General features: G+C 24.9%; 1 pseudogene; it reads left to right on the forward strand.

The window, feature by feature from the left end:
- Nucleotides 1–1,036: 1,036 nt before the first annotated feature.
- Nucleotides 1,037–3,560, forward strand: LOC113550191 (annotated as a pseudogene).
- The last annotated feature ends 18,113 nt before the right edge of the window (nt 3,561–21,673 follow it).

Here is a 21,673-nt window from a genome sequence, read left to right on the forward strand (position 1 = left end):
CTCGTATGTTAAAATGTTTTATTTTTATTTATTGGCACTATATTGGCTATAATTAATTTTATAAATAAAATCATTAAAAAATAAGTTAAAACCGTTACTCGTGTAATATTTTTCTTAACATAACAGCTATAATAAATTGTTATATTTAATCAAATAACAGTAATAACACAAACGATAATACGAGTAGATAGAGTTAAATATATTTGTTAAGGTTTGTGTAAGTAATAGTAATAGTCTGTTGTGTACATATTGTACTTAATAATTAACTTATCATAGCGTATACAATACGACAACCGGCTATTTTACTAAAACTAAACTTATTATTTTATCGATAATTTATTTAAATTGTTTTATTATTAAATATTCAAGTATAAAATGTATAAATTAATCATTATTCACAGTATCTTAAACGTGCAGGTATAATGTATTTTGTACATTTTAAGATATATTTTATATTAATTGGGTTTAGTGATAAGCAATTTACCATTTTAAAGAGCAGTCTTTTATTTTGAAATAGGCAATTTCAAGTCTATCAATATATTGGTAAAAAAAGCTTTGTTTCTCTTATATTTTAAGTCTATATATTAGTTTGATGTTTTGAAATTTAAATCTTATTTTAATATATTTATATAAATTATTATCGTGTAACATGTGTATAATAATTACGAAACTTTTTCTAAGCATCTTAAACTGAATAAAAAAAATATTTTTAGAAAAAAATTAATAGATTAAACGGTTATATTGTTAGTATATCCCTCGTTAATGGTAGTTCTTCAGTTTCATCATCTATATTCTACATATATTTATTTATATTCTAACATATTTTTAACATTTGTACTGGCTTATATATAGTTAATATTATACGTATTAACACAATACATTATTTAATGAAGTTTGTTATTCTATTTTATATTATTTAGTTTACATTTTATAATAGTTTCACACATTTTTAGAATAAAATTCTGTTTGAAAATTTATATTCGTATAGGTATACTTATATTCTACACATAATATAGTATTATACAGGTATTGCAGTATGTTAAATTTAAACGACAATAACTTAAGTTTGAATGAAAAAGATTCACATAAAAATGATGCTACAATGGTATATTATACATATTTGAATAATTTATGCGAATTTTACGAATAGGTTTTATTATTATTTTAACGAATTTTTACTAGAACTTTATAGAAACACCTAATGATGATTATCTTCAAGAATGTAATTCATCTAAAACTTTTTATGTAAGTATTATATCTAACACTCGCGCAATAACAATGATCATATTGTTGTTAAAAATTTAAATACGTAATGTTAATAAATTATTTAATAAATTTAGAGTTTAAAAAAAAAATACAACAGCATCAATTTGATAAAAAAAATAATGAGGATGATAGTTTAATATCATTGCATTTGTCAAATCAACAAAATCTACTAACATCTTACCCTATTGAAGTAATATTTGTTTTATTTACAATAAAAGATTATGTTCAATGTTCATATATATTATATTGTTTGCTATATTTTTTTTTAGGAAAGTAGAAAGTCAGATGTCAGCGCACTAGTAAGAAGGCGGCACATAACATATACAAATAATTTAAAACATTTTAACATTCATCCCACGCTCACTTTAAATTTATATCATAAAAATTATTCAAATTCATTAATGATCAATTCAAATCCTAACATTGATGTATCAAACGGTGTAACTTGTAGCCAGTCTGTTATTACTGAGCCCATTATTCCACGTGGCCAATTAACTGTATGTCCGTCTTTTATTACATTATTTTTCTTTGTGTGGAAATGTGTTAATAGTTAAGAATTTATTTTCCTTATAGCTTGGAAAAAATGTTAGTGTTACAGAATCATGGAGAGAAATCAATCATGTTGATAAAATTAAACTTACTGCTTTGTTATTTCAAATGGTACGTACCGTAATAATATATTAAGTAAGATAGGTATAATAAGTAATATACAATCTAAAAGTATAAACTTTATAGATTGTGTGTTTATGTATATCAACTGTGAAAATATAATACATATTTTATTTGTAAACAGCTTTAATTTTTTTAGTTATTTAAAAAGTTAATTTGTTTTTAGAACTCTAGTATGTAGGCTGTAGATAGTAAAGTACTAAAAACTAAAAATTGTATAAATGTAAAGTAATTATAAATTAAACTTCCAAGTGTCAAGTTGATAATTTCAAAAAATAAATTGTAAATTTGACTTCTTTAGATTAAATGACAACTTATGAGTAATCTTCTTTTAAATTTTGAAGTTTTAAGCTATAAAAATTGAATACAAAATGTTTGAACAAAAGTATTTTGTGAACATTCATAACTTTGAAATTTAAATTTAATAAAAAATTAAACATATGTATTTTCAATCTTTTTTACTTAAAAACAAAATTTCTTTAAAATATATAAATCGACACAAAAAGTTAAATTTTTTTAAAAATTATGTTCAGTCTAAAAAATTCTTACATAACTATTTGAATAAAAATTCAATTTCCAAAATTATTCATTTTTGAATTACAACATAAAAACTAACAGTTTTTTTCTAACTATTGTTATAACCACTAGGAATTTATTTATTTAGATTAAAGTTTTTACTAAAAATCACACTCAAAGTTAAAGATTGAAGTATTTTTATTTCTCCTAAAGGTGAAGGTTAATTGTACCTTATTTATTCTCTATATTTTATACTATGTTTTAATCAGTAAACAGTAATGAAAGAATTATATATCATAATTAAATTTGTAGAATACATTTTTTTATGTTTACTTAACTACTTTTATAGTATAACTTTATAAGAGCCTTCTATAACAACAATTTTCTTAAAAATTGTGGCTTAAAATTATTTATTTGTATGTATTAGAATTCATTGACCAAAGAGATAATGCCGTTTGTTAATTTACACGCATTAGCCAATCCGTTTCTGCAAATTCCAATTCAGGTACGGATATATTTATAATTATATAACACGATATTATAATCATTTAATATAGATATTTTAACTATATTATAATTTGAATTAAAATTTTTTATAAAATATAAAATATTATATGGTGTCCTATTGGATAAGTACCGAATTTGAAATGTAACGATACAGCTGAAATAAAATGCATAATTTAATTGTTCATCTTTTATCTATTATTATTTATTTATTATATTATTAATAATTGCTGACATAACTAAAACCAGTTCTTTATTAGTTACAACAAATTATTAATTAACAGGTAGATTATTTTATATCATATTATAATCCGAAGGACATCTGGCATTGTTTCATTTATCGTTATTGTAAAAGTTGAGATTCAAATGTATATCTTTATTATTTATTACACTTTTTAATTTATATTGGTTTATCCATCCATAATTTTAAATTATGACTTTTGTTATTACAATCCTTTTGTTTTAGCGTATATATTAAATTTGCTTTATTTATTCAGGTTTGTCGTATGGCAAATAGTATTAATTTGAATATGGCTGAAGTGTTATGTAGAAAAAGAACCGAAGTTGCTATAATTTCCTGGATGGCAATTACATTGAATCAATAAAATATAAAAAGTAAAATAGATATAATAATACCTATTAATTAAAATTTTAAAATCAAACAAAAATAAACATTATCTACAATTTTAACTTTTTATAATTATTTTTTTTTCTTGGTTATTTTGAAAATTACAAGAAATTTTATTTCTTCAAAGTAATACTAGTCTCAATTTTCTACCAGAAATCATTCATAAAGTTGAAAATTAAGTGCTCCAAATGGTGGCGTCAGACTCCCCCCCCCAAAAAAAAAATATCCTTGTGTATAAAATAAAAATATTAATCACTCCATTTAGATTTTAGAACCTAAAACATGAAAAGTATAAAGTTATGATAAATAATTGTTTTAACCTTGACTATTTGGCTTAATTTCAGGTTTTAAGGGAATCTTACTTAACAAGCTGAAATTGCTTATCCTTTATAATTGTTTTATCTAATATTTGTATATTTGTTTTTTATTTATTTGTTGATTAAATTGTTAAGCCATAAACAAAAATGCATAGTATGAAAATTATCCAACAGTAATTTTATTATTTTTAACGTTTTTATTTCATAATATTTTAATGTAGAGTATTAAGGTTAAATATTAACTATATTAAAAAGTATTCTTCATTTAAACGATTGATGTACCTTCTATTATTTACTTATTAGTTATTAGTAATATACATTACATTAAATAGATTTATAAACGAAAAACAAAATCTTTTTCAAAATTCAATTAAAAGTGGTAAATAAATAAATAAATCATAGGTATAATGAATAATTTTTTTCTTTTAAGTTCAGACTATAAATTTAAAACTGTATTACAACCGTTACAAGCTTATAAAGATATCAAAAGCAATTATATTTATAATTTTGTCAAAGGAAATAAAACTTTGAAGGATCAACTACAGACAATTTTAAACTATTAAGAAGTGCCTTTCCAGTTAAGAGGCTATAAAAAATTTTTTTTAAAACTTAATCTCAATGAGATTTTTAAATTTTTTGATTGATTATTAGTTGGTTATTTACGTAACTTGACAAGTATTTTTTTGACATAATATTTCTTATTATAGTAATATAGTACCCAACTTATCATAGAAAAAAAAAAAATTATGACATAAAAAAAGTTATAAGTAATCCATCTATTGCATCAAACGATATTGAGGTACGTGCTGGTAGGGGCAAAAATATAAACCGAAGAGGGGGCAAAGTCAGAAGTATAAATACTTAAGTCATGCAAGTAGGTGATAAAACAATTAATATTTAATATTAACTAAAATAGCGGGGGGGCACTTGCGTGTTGGCATATAGTTATTGATTGCACTCCCACATATATGTTTTCTATCTACATGCGATAAAATTAGAAATTGATAAAAACAGAATAATATTCAGTAACAAAAATCAGATGAGATCATAATATTATACAAAGATTAAATTAAGTTAGATAAATTATTACCTAGTATATATATAATGTATATATTATATCTGTAGCATGTCGTAATGTTTTATCTTACGTATAATGATCTTATATAAAGTATCGAAAAAAGGTACATATTTATAATATCTCATAATATAGTGCGTTAATCGTCCAATAGTTCAATATGCTCGAGTCTAATATGATAACTCATTCAATGTTTGGTGTCATAATATTTTCTTATCGCAATAGCTCTGTACTTTTTTAATTTGTGATAAGTCCTCTGTTGTAAGATATATACCTATATAATTAAGATGGTCTAAAGACATACTATAATTCGAGCTTGGTATATTGTAATATATCTGGAAATGTACTATAGAGCCTATAGGATTTCAATAGACATACTATTTTTAGATAATTTTTCTGAACAACTTGATGAAAGATTGATGAATGATATAGATCGTATAGTCGTTACTAAACAATTTTACTTGTTTAGTAACCTCACGTGAATTTAACGAAATCAAATTTAAAGATCTTCTATAATATATTCATCAGATACTGATATTTATGAAATAACTGCAATGAGTGAGTTCATAATATGGCATCAACAAACAAAAATTCTTACCCAAAAATATAATAGAAATATTAAATAATCGCATTGAAGATATATATTTTCCAACTATTTACAGTCTCTTAATTATATTAGCTACTTTGCCGGTCATAACTATACATCCAGCGAAAAGTCCTTTTTAATACTTCGATGTTTGAAATCATATTTATGAAGTACTACTGGTGAAAATCGTCTAAATGGTTTGGTAGTTATGAATATACACCATGATATATTAGTGTCAACACTCAACAGAAGATGTAATACGTGAACTAAGTATTATAAGTCGTCGAATAAGATTAATGTAATAATTAAATAAAATGTATTACCTACTTTTTATTTTGTACATTTTTTTTTTTTTTATATACATTTGGTGAAAATGCATGTATCTATATTCTATGGACATTGCATGGTTATTGAATAACGCTAAAACAAAAAATCGATTTTGCAAAAACGGGATTAGTTTTCCTTAATTTTTTGTTTGTTTTTCACGGTTATTTTAAAAATGATTGGGAATTTTTAATGTTGACCTTTTAAAAGTATCTACTAGATCTAATTTTCTATCCAAAATCACCCTAAAAATTGAAAATTTAACCATTCTTTTAACTACTTATCATGTATACAGATAAAAAAAAAACACACATTATTACTTGTCTTCTTATTAAAATCAATATTTTCATCGTTCCGCTCAGAAACTAAAAAAATTATTTTAATAAGAATGTGTAGAAATTTAAAATTCTTTAAGTTAAAAAACTATATACCGTATAATGGATGTAGAAATGTAAATACTTTTTTCTGAGTTAGTGAATTAGTTAAAAAATAATAACCATATTAGTGTCATTTATACTGATTTAAATCTAACACAGTATTTTATATGAATATGATGTAGATATTTTGATGATTATTGTAGTAAGCAATGAATTGTTGAATGCGTATACAATTGCATTCATAATAATTAGATCTATATTGTAAATACTACTGTAAAATAATATTATGTATATTATATATATATTTAGTATTTTTTAAGTATAGATTATATTAATACATCCATTTAGTTATTTACGATATAAATTCTTTGAAATAATTTAAATAAAATTATTTACAGATTATCCGTAGTGATTTTTTTGATTTTTCCTAATAACCGTAATATAGGTTTTAATTTTTTAATTTACATTTCGGTAGGGGCCACTAATATTTTTCTTCTTATCATATAATTGTCTGTATACAAATATACTTGTATACATGTACACTTCCAAATGTCCACTAATTTGTCCACTAATTTATAATAAATGTCCAAAAAGCAACGAATCACATTAATTCCACGATAGCCACGAACAGATAACAGTGTTGTGTGAAAGCACATAAAAATGTCGTCTCGGGACAAGGTTTTTCAATTAACCCGCAATAAACACCTCTCTCCGGTCTACATCGGACCCCATAATATACAAAACGAGTCAATAATTCTGTCCGGTGCTGAATATTTCGCCCGTTGGAATGTCCGACATTCTGTAGAACACGTATCCTGTTTTCCTTTAAATAATAATATACATATCGTACAATAATAAGAAAAACTTGTATTAAAGACTAATGTATTAAAACCAATACAAAATAATTCGATCGAAATATATTTATTGATTATCAAAAATGTATTAGGTACCTAACCTACGTAAAATTAACTACTTGCACTGAGTAGGTAGAGATTTTATTGTTATATACAGAAGCGTAATTCTTGTAATGTTAAGATATTATTTTCTTTTATTAATACTTTAACTGTAGATTATGTTGTTATTGGATAATACATATTATCGTATAAATCAAGAAAATATTATTTATTATTCCGTTTCATAAAGAAAATATATAAAATAAGCACGAGATCGTATGTCTACTACAGTGTCAGCATTATACAAATTAGGTATGTATTAATTGAGAACTTAAAAAAAAATTGATAATTAAACAAATCGTTTTAAGTTTTATTAAAAATATAGTCACTCTACTTGTTGGCATTATAAAAAAGATTACAATGCTAAAACATAGTTTAAAAATAAAAGGAAATTATTGAAATGTAAATAATTCATCAAATCGGTGTATTATACATTAGTATAGTACGTACACTAAATAACTCTACAGGTTTTGTATCAAAGTGCGTTGTTTTTATGATACAATTTTATTAGATTCATGCTAGTAAGAGTAGTGACAAAAATAAATTATTTTGAATTTAAATAAACATAATTTGTTCTTTTTTTTTTATTATAATTTAAAATGAAAATAGTGTACGTTAAAAGTTAAACAAAAATGCATTATATTCTATTTTAATTTGGAAGGTATTTTCACTTCACTTATTCCTAAGTAGATAACCGACTCATTAAACTTGTAAACAAAAGTTTAAATAATATTTGTATTTAGTTCAGTAAAAACGTATCCAAAAATATTATTAAAATCATTTTGAAATTAAAAATAATTAAATATAATATAATTTGTATGTAATATCACTCAACGGTTTATAGGTAGGTAAGTTAAGTTTGTTATGCATGTCTTATATTAGTATTCCACAGCATTAGTTAGTTTTCGTGTTTAAAACAATAGAACAAAATAGTTGTAACTCGATGTCCACATAGTTTCTTTTGTGACTTAAGACTCCTAAAAAAATCGTTTATCGAGAACAAAACTGTAATGTTTTTTTGTGCTATTCGTGGGACGAGGTAAACCAGTGCTAATTAAAAACCGGACAAAATAAGATTTTTAGTAGTTCGTTTTTTCACAAAAGATTTTTTCACTACCATTCTACGAATTATAAACGTCGGCAATTGACGAGCGAAAATAACATCAAACATGGGAGAAAGAAAATTAAATTAAAAAAAAAAAAAAAACATACTGACAAAATCAACACGAGATTATCTGATTTTGTCTTGCTCCCCATAGAGTATGGGTTATAGCGTCATCAAAATAAAATTCATCAGTCGATCAAGAACCAGTATAATATTTAGTTAATTCTTAATAAAGTTATTGAAATATTAATCAATTATTGTTAAAATCTCTTCAGCGATTATGAAAAGGCATAAAAATCAAGGCATGTTGTGTTGTCTATTTTGTGTAAGTTTCAGGCGTAAGTTTCATAATTTAAAATTAAGTTATTATTTAATAATTGTACATTTCAATATTATATTGCAGATATAGTATATAATATAATGTATACACTTATTTTAATTTTAATATAACTAGTATAATAAGCCTTTTTAAACAAGTTAACTTTGTTTAATTTTATATTATATAATATGCATAGTGTGTATATTTTAAAATTAATCATACAATTCTAACCACAAAATAATTTGAAAATTTTTGAAATTTTGCGAATTTTGTCAAAATTCTAAATTTGAACGCTTATAAATGTTGTGATTATACATTTTTGATATTTTTTTTTATTGGTTAATGATCAACTTGTGAGATTTAACTCCTGAAAACATTTTTACTCGGCGATAAATAAAAAAATTTCAAATTTCAAATGCCTAAAAAAGCTTAAAAAGAATAATACTATTTTAAATTTATTTATTTAAACATCCTATGAAAATTTAATTATCTAAGATTATTAATTTTTAAGTTCCACTAAAATCGATTTAGTTAAAAACTGGTTTTCCTTAATGTTTTGTTTATTTTTCCCGATTATTTTAAAAAATACTTGAAATTTGTATCTTTCTAAAGTATAAACTAGACTCAACATACTATTCGATACCACCCTTGAAGTTGAAAATCCAACCATTTTTTTTATTACTTAATGCATGCAGACACAAATACCTCATTGTGAAATCAATAGATTCATCACTCTGTTTATAGAATCTAAAATGTCATAGTTTAAATTTAGAAATTGTTTTGTTAATAAATTAAATAAATGATTGCCTTGTTATATTGAATACTTTTAAGAATAGAAAAATACAAAAAACCTCGATGACTCAAATACAGATACGTTTTACAATAAAATGGCACTATGTGTTGACTTATTATTTTTGAGCTCCTAGATATATTTGTTTATAATAATAAAATAAAATGTAATGTAGGTAATTGAACTATGTATAGCACTTCCAGTATTTTAGAATGCACATAATGAGTTGAACGTTAAGTATTTAAACCTAATATATTGTTTATAAAATTAGATAAAATGCATTAAAATATAAAATGTCCTATACTTTTGGATTGTGTTCTGTGAAATTCATATAGCACCAAAAGTATAATAAGTGTGATTTACAAGCCTAAACTATTTTCTATATATGCATTTAATAGAGCGTAAATAAACCTAAATTTTACATTAAAAATATAGCAAAGATATAATCTTAAGAAAATAATAAATATTGTACATAATAATTTTACAAACATACAATACGTAAGTACTTATGGCTTTAAAATTGTATTTTATATACTGTACACATTAGGTATACATGTGTACATTATGCAACATGTTTATCATCATATAATATTGCGGGTGCTCATTAGTTGGCGGTATTTTAGGTTCATAAATATTTAAGATAATTCGGTATGTTTATACGTCGCTGATGCCATGTTCCGAACAGGTTTATAATTATTACGCTACACAACGTAATTCTGGGTCCGCTAGTATGGTGACGGCAGTCAGTGGAAGAGGAAAAAAAATTAAGACAAGCATTGTGTTAAAATACACACACTCGCTTATAATGACCAGAGTTTAGCAGCTCTGATGGAAACCGCAACCATTTAAATGGTAATACGGTAGTCAAGATACGTTTATACGTGAAAAAGATTCTAATTACAGATTCGACAGCAGGCATCGATCGTGGATTTGCTGAAGGTGAAAAAACACACTAAACTGGTCGCCATATAATAATTTATGAAACTTGTGTTCTTGTTGCCTAATAAGTGGTATTATAGGTGTATTATAGTGTTTTCCTATCTTATTAGTAGAAGTAAAAATCGGAAAAAATGTGCATACGTTTAACATAGGTACATATATATTATATATGTATATAGGTAGTTTCAATTAACACAATAACGAGTTTATCTATTTTATATATTGTACAGTAATTGTTATTAAAATACGTCAAATAACGCAAATATATGTCGATTTGACTTGAACATAACGCAATAAAACGTTTCTATAACGTAATTCAGGAGGGTTATATTTTGGAAATTTTCCAAATAAATATTTTTATGATCGATATGGTTGGAAAAATGAGAAGAAAAAAAATTGTATGGAATGAAATTTTTCAAATGGTTCGCCAAAGAATGTGGATATTCCACATACACACACACATACACAAACAAGATGGTAGCGCGATGACCTCTGGTATTTTACGAGAGGAGTCGCGCGCAATATAATACACACACACTACGTGGGACAGGTGTTCCATAAGCTGCCACCACTTAGCAGTCCTTGAATCTGAGCCAAGTCGAGTTATCAATACGTTATCGAGGAAGTACCCATTAAGTCGGGGGCCAATTTATAGACACTTCATCCCTCGACATTTAATTCTCCGAGAATATTTTAAATTTTTTTATATTAATTGTTCAAGTTAAAAAAATGAACACTATATTATTTATATTGATGTAACTAGTAATGATACCAAAAATTAATTATACTAAACTTTAAAAATAATAACTTAATGGTTGTTTATTATATATTCATACTTATATGTACGTAGAAATTATTTAACACTCGAATTATTATTAATATTATTATAAAAATAATATGATTAATTAAAATAAACTAGTGTAAGTAATAAGTAGGTATAATGTATATATATATAATTTATTAAAAATTACATCTCGTTCGGGTACTCGAGCGATACTTAATATCTTCATTTATGAATAATTATATATTATAAAGTGTAATAATGGTTTGATTAGCGTAATAGGTAGCTACAACGTTACACGTATTTTATGCAATAGGTACTTATACATTTTTATGAGATTTAATATTATTATAGTATATTTTTATTTTATACTCAAATTTTCTCAATCTATTGAATTAGAAATATTTAAAAAAAAATTACTAGCTATAATATAATTAATACTATAGGTATTTAAAAACATTTATTTATTGTTATATATATTTTTTTTTATCTCAACACATTTTCCACTTAATTGTCATAATGTAACAACGATTTACTTTGTAACACACGAAGTAAAATTAAAAAATAATACGATCATTAAAATAGCACACGATGTATGCTATTATATTATATACTAAGGTATATATGCTTTTCTATATTCAACACATACTGTTCTTTTGGTATTATATAGCTTATAATAATAGAATTAATCACATTGAACTAAATGAGCAAAAAAATAATAGGTGTTTATATATATCAACTGACCTGTTAGGTTTGCCATACAACTAACTAACAATTAACAGGGTTCAATCACTTCATTTTCATTTGGCCTAAATAATTGTTGTTATTATTATTAGTAGTAGTAGTAGTACTCTTGTTAGCGAGTTGCCATGGTAGTTGGTGTATTTTAAAATAGAAATATTAAAATGCTTTCACTGTGACACACTAGTTGGTATTCAAGAAAATACATTTTTTATCACTTGTTAGATCGTGTGGCCTAAAGTGACGAATTTTCTAAAACATACTACTAATACAATTGAAATGAAAGTATAATGTCTACCGGGCATAATTATACTATTTTATACCGATGTGCATGATATGTTAACTGGTACCAATTAAAATGCAAAGATTTATTTTTTTTTAAGCATTCGGTTTTTACGATAGGCAGATAGGGAACAAATGAACAATATACTATTTAAACGTAATTAATTGAAGGATTTCCGATTACAGATATGGATATTAACACTAAATATTATTAATTCGTTAAATCACTTTGAATCTCAAGCTGTAGTTGGAAAACGCATGATTATTATAATAATTTTATTAATGGTGTCATATAATTTCATTGGATACAACTTTTTCAGTGCAATAATTTGCATTTGTGGGCAACGGGAATTATTAGCATAAATACAATTCTACAGAACGAACGGTTTAAAAGTATACCTACATAACCTTTTATTTTTAAAACTGCCTGCAATTAGGATCCTGTTTGTTGTTTCTTCATCTTCATATCGACTTGTGCCCATTAATCAACGAGCATATAAATCAAAGTTGCATTTATTATTGTTGGCTACCTGTGTTTAAAGTGGACAATCGAAGTATTTTTGCATTTTATATTACCAAGATTAAAATTTCAAGAACTTCAAAACTGTCACATTATTCGTTTCTAGCGAACTTGTTAACTGTTTATTAAATTCTTGTTCAGCTATACATAATATGGAAAATAATGCGAATGCTGAAATTATGTTATACTTCAGTAGCGATAGTATATAATTCGTATATTAGGGACATGGTTCAGTCAGTAAATATGTTCTAATTTAACACATCAATAATATATTGTAAAAGCAACTTGCATACAACTTTAAATTTGCACAAACTGTTATCTTACATCTCCAGAATTCAATTAGGAAATGATAATAATAAGTTATTTACATTTACGGGTAAATAGTAAAAGATTATTTATAATGTATACATTATATTATACAAATCAAAATGTGCAATCGAAACCAATAATTTAATGATTATATTAAAATATTAAATAATAATTTCATAACAAGACTAGAATATTTTTAATTTGTTTTAATAAAATATAGTTATAATAAATCATAATATTTTAAACTTACCAGGTGTATGTATTATTATTTAATCTAAATCACAAAAAATATTATGGACCCAAATTATTTCAATATTCAATTTATTAATAATAAACAGTCTTAAAAAAAATACGTTTACTTAAGAAAAAAGTTGTTTTCAGGTTATTATTACAATATTCATACATTTTTATATCTTATGTAAGGTTGTTTTAAAAATATGAATAATACTATTGAAATATTAATATATAGGTAGCTTACTTTATTACTACCTACTTTATTATGAAACTTTTAATTTGTGTTACGTGTCATATAGTTTTTATTTAATAAGTATATTATATAGTTATATCACATTCAAATGTAACTATTCCGAGTTACAACTATTCACATCAATAATTATTGTGGTGACACTAATTGATAGGAAATAATTATTTAATACAGTTTTTTGACTAGTATAATACTTCATTATTTCACACAACACAATATTTTTAATTTTATTAAAAAAATCCATGTATCATAAGTCACGTCCAATTGATCATTATATTATTTTTTAAACGTTTTCTATAGATAGCCAACAATACTTCGGGTAGGTAATAGTAGTTTAAATTTATTTTTAAAGTGAAGACCTTATAGAGTAATTTTTTTAAATCAATAATTTTTATTAAATTAAAATTTTTCTTTTATTATGTATGTAGGTACAATATAAATTATAATATGTGTGCTAAGTAGCATAATAAAAAGTTTTGATTATATTATGTTTTCTTTGTATCAAATATTAACCTATAAGTATTTTACATTCGATACTTCATTAACTTAATATAAAGCATACTCTATGTATAGTTACTTATTTTGAATAGGAACTTTATCTACTAAATTAGTACAATAGTTTTAATATAAAATTTAAATAAAAATTACAAGTTTATTTTCAAGAGAATTGTTTTATTTATTATTGCACATTATTTTCTATTATGGATACAAAAAACCTATTATACTTTTGTATTATTGTTTGATACTGTAAAAAAGTTTTTCAATAAAATTAAGTACTTATAGAATAGTACTTATTTTCATCAGAAACTCTTAACTACCGTTGGGTGCATCTTTGAAGTTTATGTAAAATGCAAAAGTTGTAGGTACCGTTATCGCGGTTACTATATGGTGAACATTGAACGCTGACTATCGAATAACTTATTATATTTCCTAAATGTTCTATTTCTTTATCTAATCCGTCAAACATTCGAGTTAGTGAATCTTTATAAACGGTGGATACTTTTTTTCCCTTTTCAAAAACAATAGGAACGGATGGGAACTGTTTGCCACAATACTGCCACCCGGTCTCGGCTGCATCCGAATTGCATGCCAAAAAAAATGTCTTAATTGGATGCTACCTCTTAGAGGGGTTTGTCCGAATTGCATACCATGTATCCACAAGTTTTTTTATCATGCACGATACATTTATGTGCACAACTTAAACTTGATTTTTCTAATTTTTTTAAAATAAATCATGAAGAGAAACGCTTTATGATATGGTTGTTAGTACTTGTTACAACTGATTAGTTTCTAGATTAAAATATTTTTATATCCGAGTAAACATTTTACCAAATTATACCTATTGTAGTATATTGTAGTCTGTTTCACGCGTATCGATCACTTCAATGTTTGCTGTTCAAATTTATAAGCATCATTATATTAATCTGAAATAATTTTATTATTATTATATATATATATACTTATACTATATTGTATATTGTCAAAAAAATTCCATCAAATTCTATAATATTATTATTTGTTTGAAATGCCATGTAAAAATGTAAAACATTCACTTTGATTACTTTAAACTACAACCGATTAATTTAATATTCACAGTGTCATCTTCTCTAATTTGGTAAAATGTTTACTTGAATATAAAAATATTTTAATCTAAAAACTAATCAATTTAAATACATGCGTTAAAAAAAGAATAAATAAATTTAGACAGACCTCTCTGAGAGGTGGCATACAATTCGAACAGACCCCACTAAAGGTTGTCATGCAATTTATACATTCCAATTTATGTTTATTTTTTTGGCATGCAATTCGGATGCACCGTCAGTACCGTATCGTTTATTCAACAACTTTTAAAACATAGGTGTATACATAGGGGTTTCTAACCACCATGAATAGCTGACGGTGGATACTAGATAATGACTTAAGTATATAAAAGTTATTTAACGTTTGGAAATTCGAAATACCAAAATGAATTAACACGTACATTTAATGCTTAATAATTGGGACCGAAAACAAATTTTATACATAGAAACTAAGAAGTACCGGAGTTCGAGATGACAAGGTTCCACTGTATATCTGTATATATATAATTGTAATTATTAATAACATAAATTTATCGAATAACAATTAATAAATATCTATTTTTTTTTTTTTTTTTAGGTACATTCAGGTGCAAGTTTTTTTACAAACAATATGTTTGTTCTTCAAAAATACAACAAAAGTATTATATATTATTATTTATTAGTTGTTATATTTAATATAATAGATATTATTTGTATCACAATTATTTAAATATATTAAATTTTAATAATAAGCAATAGGTTATTACATAATAGGTACCTACACTAAAAAAACGATAATATCAAATATTGTAAACTTTACCTATAATTTATGTTGAATTATACATTCACCAATTTTAACTAAAGTTTATTTGTAAATAAAGTATATAATCATAATTATTCATCAGCCTACTGTCGTTTGCAGACGATTTCAAAGTTGATCATGTTGGAATTTATTTTTAAGCCACGCGCACGAAAATTAATCGTAAATGCAATGTCATACTTTATGCCCATATCAATAAAATAATATGTTAATTAGACTTTGGTAATTAGTTTATATAACTTAATGTATGCTAATATATTAATATGCTGGTATGTTTCTTAATAATTATAGGTAGTCAATAATAATAAAAAAAACTTCTTTATCGAAGTCAAAGGCAAAGTATATTTGCAGTAAATTGCGGCCAAAAAAAGTTTGGCCGCCCCTGATATAGAACATAAATTATAAAATTGTATTTTATTTGAAATTATATTATGCTTTATATTATAATCTATATATTAAATAATGAAATAAAAATATACTTGGTTATATCTTAGATTTGATCTTCGACAAGACCATCCATAACAGTTATGATGCCTCAATCATTGAAGAAATTATAACGGGACAGTTCACACATTGGTCCTGTACTCAAAAACAACAACAACAAGACAACAAAATCAAATGAAGCGTTAAAGTAATAAAGAGAACAGAAAACGGTAATCCGGTTTTAATTACTGGCAGATTCTCACTCGGGGGTGTGTTATTTTTATTTTAAATAAAAATTCGGCCACATCTCAGCGGGGTTCTATTACTTTTACCGAATGACCCGAGGGTTCTCCATCATATCCATGAGACGGAGATGACCTAAAGTTTTTGTTTTTCTTCTGTTATACTCGCTGAACAATAGTAAAGCCCCGAGCGTGCTGTTCTATGTGGTGAGAATTTAGCAGAAAAGGACAGTGCAAATATGACATGAAATTAAAACTTAAAATTAAATGTAGTACACAAGGTGTATCTATAGAAAAAATGTTTTTGGGACGCCCTGATCACACACGTACAGACTCAAGTTATAGAAATGCACAAAACCAGTTCCTGTTGATTATGCGGCTTTAATAATTTACTCTGTATTGCTAGGGTTATACGTTATTAATGACCAGCTTGACCTCTCTTCTGGTTGACAAATATAAATGATGGCAAGTTAAATACGAATTACAGTTTTATATAGTTAGAAAATAAATAATTAGTTATATGTATTGAAAATAATCAATAAAAACATTAAACCACAACTATATATTATGCATAATACGTAGGTAGGTATAGTATTTAATACTAACTGAACTATCATATTGACGATTCTCGTAAATAAAATAAACAAACATTTTTAATTTTTGTAAAATCGGTTTTTCAATTTTATAATCTTATAGCATACGAAATAAAATTAAAGAATTCAATAATAGTATTAATGAGCTTTATTAAATAATGATCGATTACCTGCACATATGTAGACTACCTATAAACACATTTTACTTCATGAAGTTTGAAATAATAAAATAGCCAATACAAGATCGTCGTATATAAATCAAATAGCAATATGTCACCATGCTACTTTATTTTGTTAATAGATAAATTATAGTAATAATATATATGTGTAGAGTAGTTCTTACTGCTAATACTACTAGAAGACTCTATTAAAAATATCACGGAGAACTTGTTTTTTAATTATCTATGTTAAAACAATATACAGTATTCAAAATTCTGAAACTGTATTAGATACACAATAATAACCTGTATAAAAAAAAGTTTGGATTCCATGGATTAAAAGTGTATGAATCAAATAATAACAAGTGAAATATTTATTGGATTTGTCCCTTTTTTTAAAAAAAAATATTTAAGTATATTTACACAGAAACCAAGAACATTATAAGTAAACCAAAAATGTTCTATTTAATTGTATGCGTTATATGCAGACAATATTGTTATTAACCTAACCGTCCGTCCTAATCAAGGCCACCCGTGCCTACCATAGATTATGTTTTATATGTTCAAATTCGTGATTTAAATAATTAAGTGTTAGTAACGTTTATCATCTAAAGTGGGAAACATAGTCCCCTCTAGGAGCGACCTTGGTCCTAATGCATAATTAGGTACGTATTAAAATATTTGATAATTTCACAAAAATTTCCAATCCGTTTTGATATATTATATTATTCACTTGATGAGTATGAACTGTTGATAATATAATATAATAAATATTATCGCTACCTGAGCATGTGTCTTCAATATCTTTATCTATGCCATACAAAATTTTGAATTTTAATTAATTTTAAGACTTAATGATTTAAAAATGCATCGTCCTTGACAATACAAGGAGCTGTTAACATTCAAATTTCTACTTTACTTGATGTGCAATGTGCTTATACACTATTGTCATCGCCTCATTATGTTATTGATCAGTGATCACCGATGTTTTAAAAATCAATGTTCATCATCATAATACTGTGTTCTGCCGTTCGAGTTGGTGTAATATTATACTATACAGTTATACCACAACTGCACGTGCATGGTTCGTTGCTAGGCAATACGAATGTAGCATCATAATAGGAGCATTATATCGTAGTTCGACTTACACTCCTAGTAGATACATAAAGGGATACAGAAGAAAAATATTAAACCAGAATCATAAAATGTAAAAACATACATTCACATAATATAATAATGTATAGACACAATTATACTGACTTGTACAAGTTTACATAGTATCTATAGTACCCACGTTACAATATAATATAAACGCCTACACATATATAATAATATTCCTCACGGGAGACCTTGAATTTATATATTATCCTATTAGATTATTGTTATTTTTTTCCGTTCATTTTGTTGTTTCCACACATGTATAATACGAGGTAGGTATATCTAATATAAAATATAATAATTAAAGACGACGTTGTAACACAAAATTATCATCACGAACGACCGCGGGGCCAAACATTTTAAAATACGGGTCGAATAAATAGTGTTGCAGCTTATCATGAAAAAAAAAAACTGGAATTGTACTCTACTTCTCGTTTAGAGCCCCTTCCATTTTTTTTTACCTCACAAAATATATTTATATATTTTACTACTATTCTGACTTATGAACTATTTGTAATTTATATTTATAATATTATTATTACAGTGTGCGAATATCGGGAAGGAACGAGCGCGTGTGTATATGTGAGTAAGTTAATGATAGGTATTTGTAATAATATTATAAACAACGAAAGGGAGGAAGTGTGAAGGTGCAGAGGGAGAGTAAGAGTGAGAGAGAGAAACGGACCTTCAAAGAACGTTGGGAACACGTACCGCCAGATAAGCGCAACCGGCAGACTGCTTGGTGCTCAACAGCAATAAGTTATCTTCGGCCGGTTACGCAGCGTGGACCCCGCGTACCGCCATCGCTGTCGTTGACCATGCTTGTCCGATGTTATTATACAACTGCATCATTGTTGACGGGAGGGGCAAAGGGTTCGCATTCCGTGTCGACTGACGTCTATCTTATCTGTACTTGACCTTTTTATTTATTTTTTTTTTTTTATAATTCTAACATAATGTTCCATTAATTACTTGTATGTGGCTTTACATGTATTAAATAACAATAAATATATCATAAAAATTAATACAGCGAAACTTCCGTTTGACGAAATTTTCTGTTTAACGAAATAGTTTAGTGAACTATAACTACTTAATAATCAGAACTAAATCTCATATGTAATATTCAATTTAATAAATTTCTCTATTATATACAATGCAAATTTTTTAGATTTTTTACTACAACAAATCATTACTCATTAATACATGGAATGTGTATTCGGTAGGTACTACCTATAGTTCATAGGTATTTTTTTTGGAATTTGTTAAATAACTCGTTGCATAAACTTTATTTCTATATAAATAATGAAAAATCAATTTGTAGTTTGTACTATTATTTTATAAAATATTATAATTTATTATAGACTTGATTATTTTCAGGATGAAATTTAACTTATTTTTCCAAATAAATGTAGGTAAATTCATAAGTTAGCCTGCACTAGGTATATGCGTTGTTATAATATATTACCACGTATATTACTAGCCACTAGGTTAACAATTAATACGATGGTCATTGACATCGTGGTACATAATATAATATATATATTACCAGAGAAAAATAATTAACTGTTATATTATTATTGTAATGATAATGTGTTTAAATTAATTAGTGTCTATAAATATAACAACAATTTTGCAATATTTGATAACATTTCAGAGACGATTTAATAATATTACATATTTTATCGTACTGCTTGAAACTCATACACAGTATTCCATTCCTAGTTATTCTTGACTATTATATAAACGATTGCAGTTGCAGTGACTCAATTATTTCACTATTTAATAGTTATACAGCATTCAGATCAGCAAAACGCGAGACACTGTAAATAGCTATAATATTTATTACATTATTTACATTGTGTATAAAATAGTATAGATATTATAATTTATTACACTACCTACATAATATAAAATAATATTTACTATAAATAAAAAGGTGAATTCAAATATTTAAATTTTTTTTAAATATTTTATGTAAATAATAAAATATTAATAATTATTCTCTTATACTAAAAAAAATATATATATATAAAAGAATAACTCACTGCGAATACATATCGATTTTAATTTTTATTTATTTCAAAATATATTATGATACTTAAATTTAGAAAAAACAAACTTAAAATTTGTTTAAAAAGATTGTTTAACACACAATCAATTTCAAAAACATATGTCCTTGGCAGTGTGTTATTTTCTATAACATATGATTATTTTTAATGTATTCTACTATTAGTATTATAGTTGTTTCTTTATAAATAATTATAATCAATCATTATATTAATTTTAACTAATACCAACTATGTATCCATTAATATAAAGTGTATAATATAGTTAATTACATTAGTTGAATTATAAATTTGTATAATTTTAACGGTTTTCTTCAGTAAATTAAAATGTTGTTCAATATCATAAATTCATAACTACTCTTACATTAGTAGAAATGAATAGTATTTTTACGTATTTTATTAGATATTTTATATTTTATAATTTATGCATGTACCGGCTGTAATGATATATACATCCCATCTAATGCAAGCTATTAAACATCATAAATAACCGACAACATTAATTATGCTTTACACCTAACTAGTTAATTGTGAGTAGCACTTTACAGTATTACTTATTTTAATTTTATTGTATTGATAATAAATAGAAATTATAGAAAGTGTAACTATAATCGGATAATAACCTATATATATATATATATATATATAAACTATAAAATATTCATCATCTACTACTTTAAATACCTATTTAAAAGGTATCTATCAAGTATATTTATATATGAACCTAAGAATTTTTATAAAAACATTTTTGAGCTGTTAGGATTAGTATTTATAATGTTTATATTAATTTCTAAAAAAATCACATTTTTTTTTTCATTGGATTAAAAAATAAAATTAATTATTCAATAATTCTTTATAAAACCTATTTAAATATTTCTTCTCGCTATCAAGAAATTTTACGTTATCGACGACTTATTAACTTTTGCATTCCCATATATATTATATTTTATTATTCCACTGTTTTACATACATAAAATGAACTGTTAGTTTTGTTAATAAATTGTATCTTAACTTTACATTTTAGCTAACATATTAATGACGATTTAGGAAACACAAAAAAAAAAACTAAATCGCAGTAACTGTTGAAGTGATCTGTAGTTTAAGCAGTAAATATATACCCGGATATTAATAATAATTAGTCGTGGCTTTAAATTTTGAATTGAATGTTA

This window comes from Rhopalosiphum maidis, chromosome 4 (genome assembly GCF_003676215.2).
Source record: "Rhopalosiphum maidis isolate BTI-1 chromosome 4, ASM367621v3, whole genome shotgun sequence".
Lineage (NCBI taxonomy): Eukaryota > Metazoa > Arthropoda > Insecta > Hemiptera > Aphididae > Rhopalosiphum > Rhopalosiphum maidis.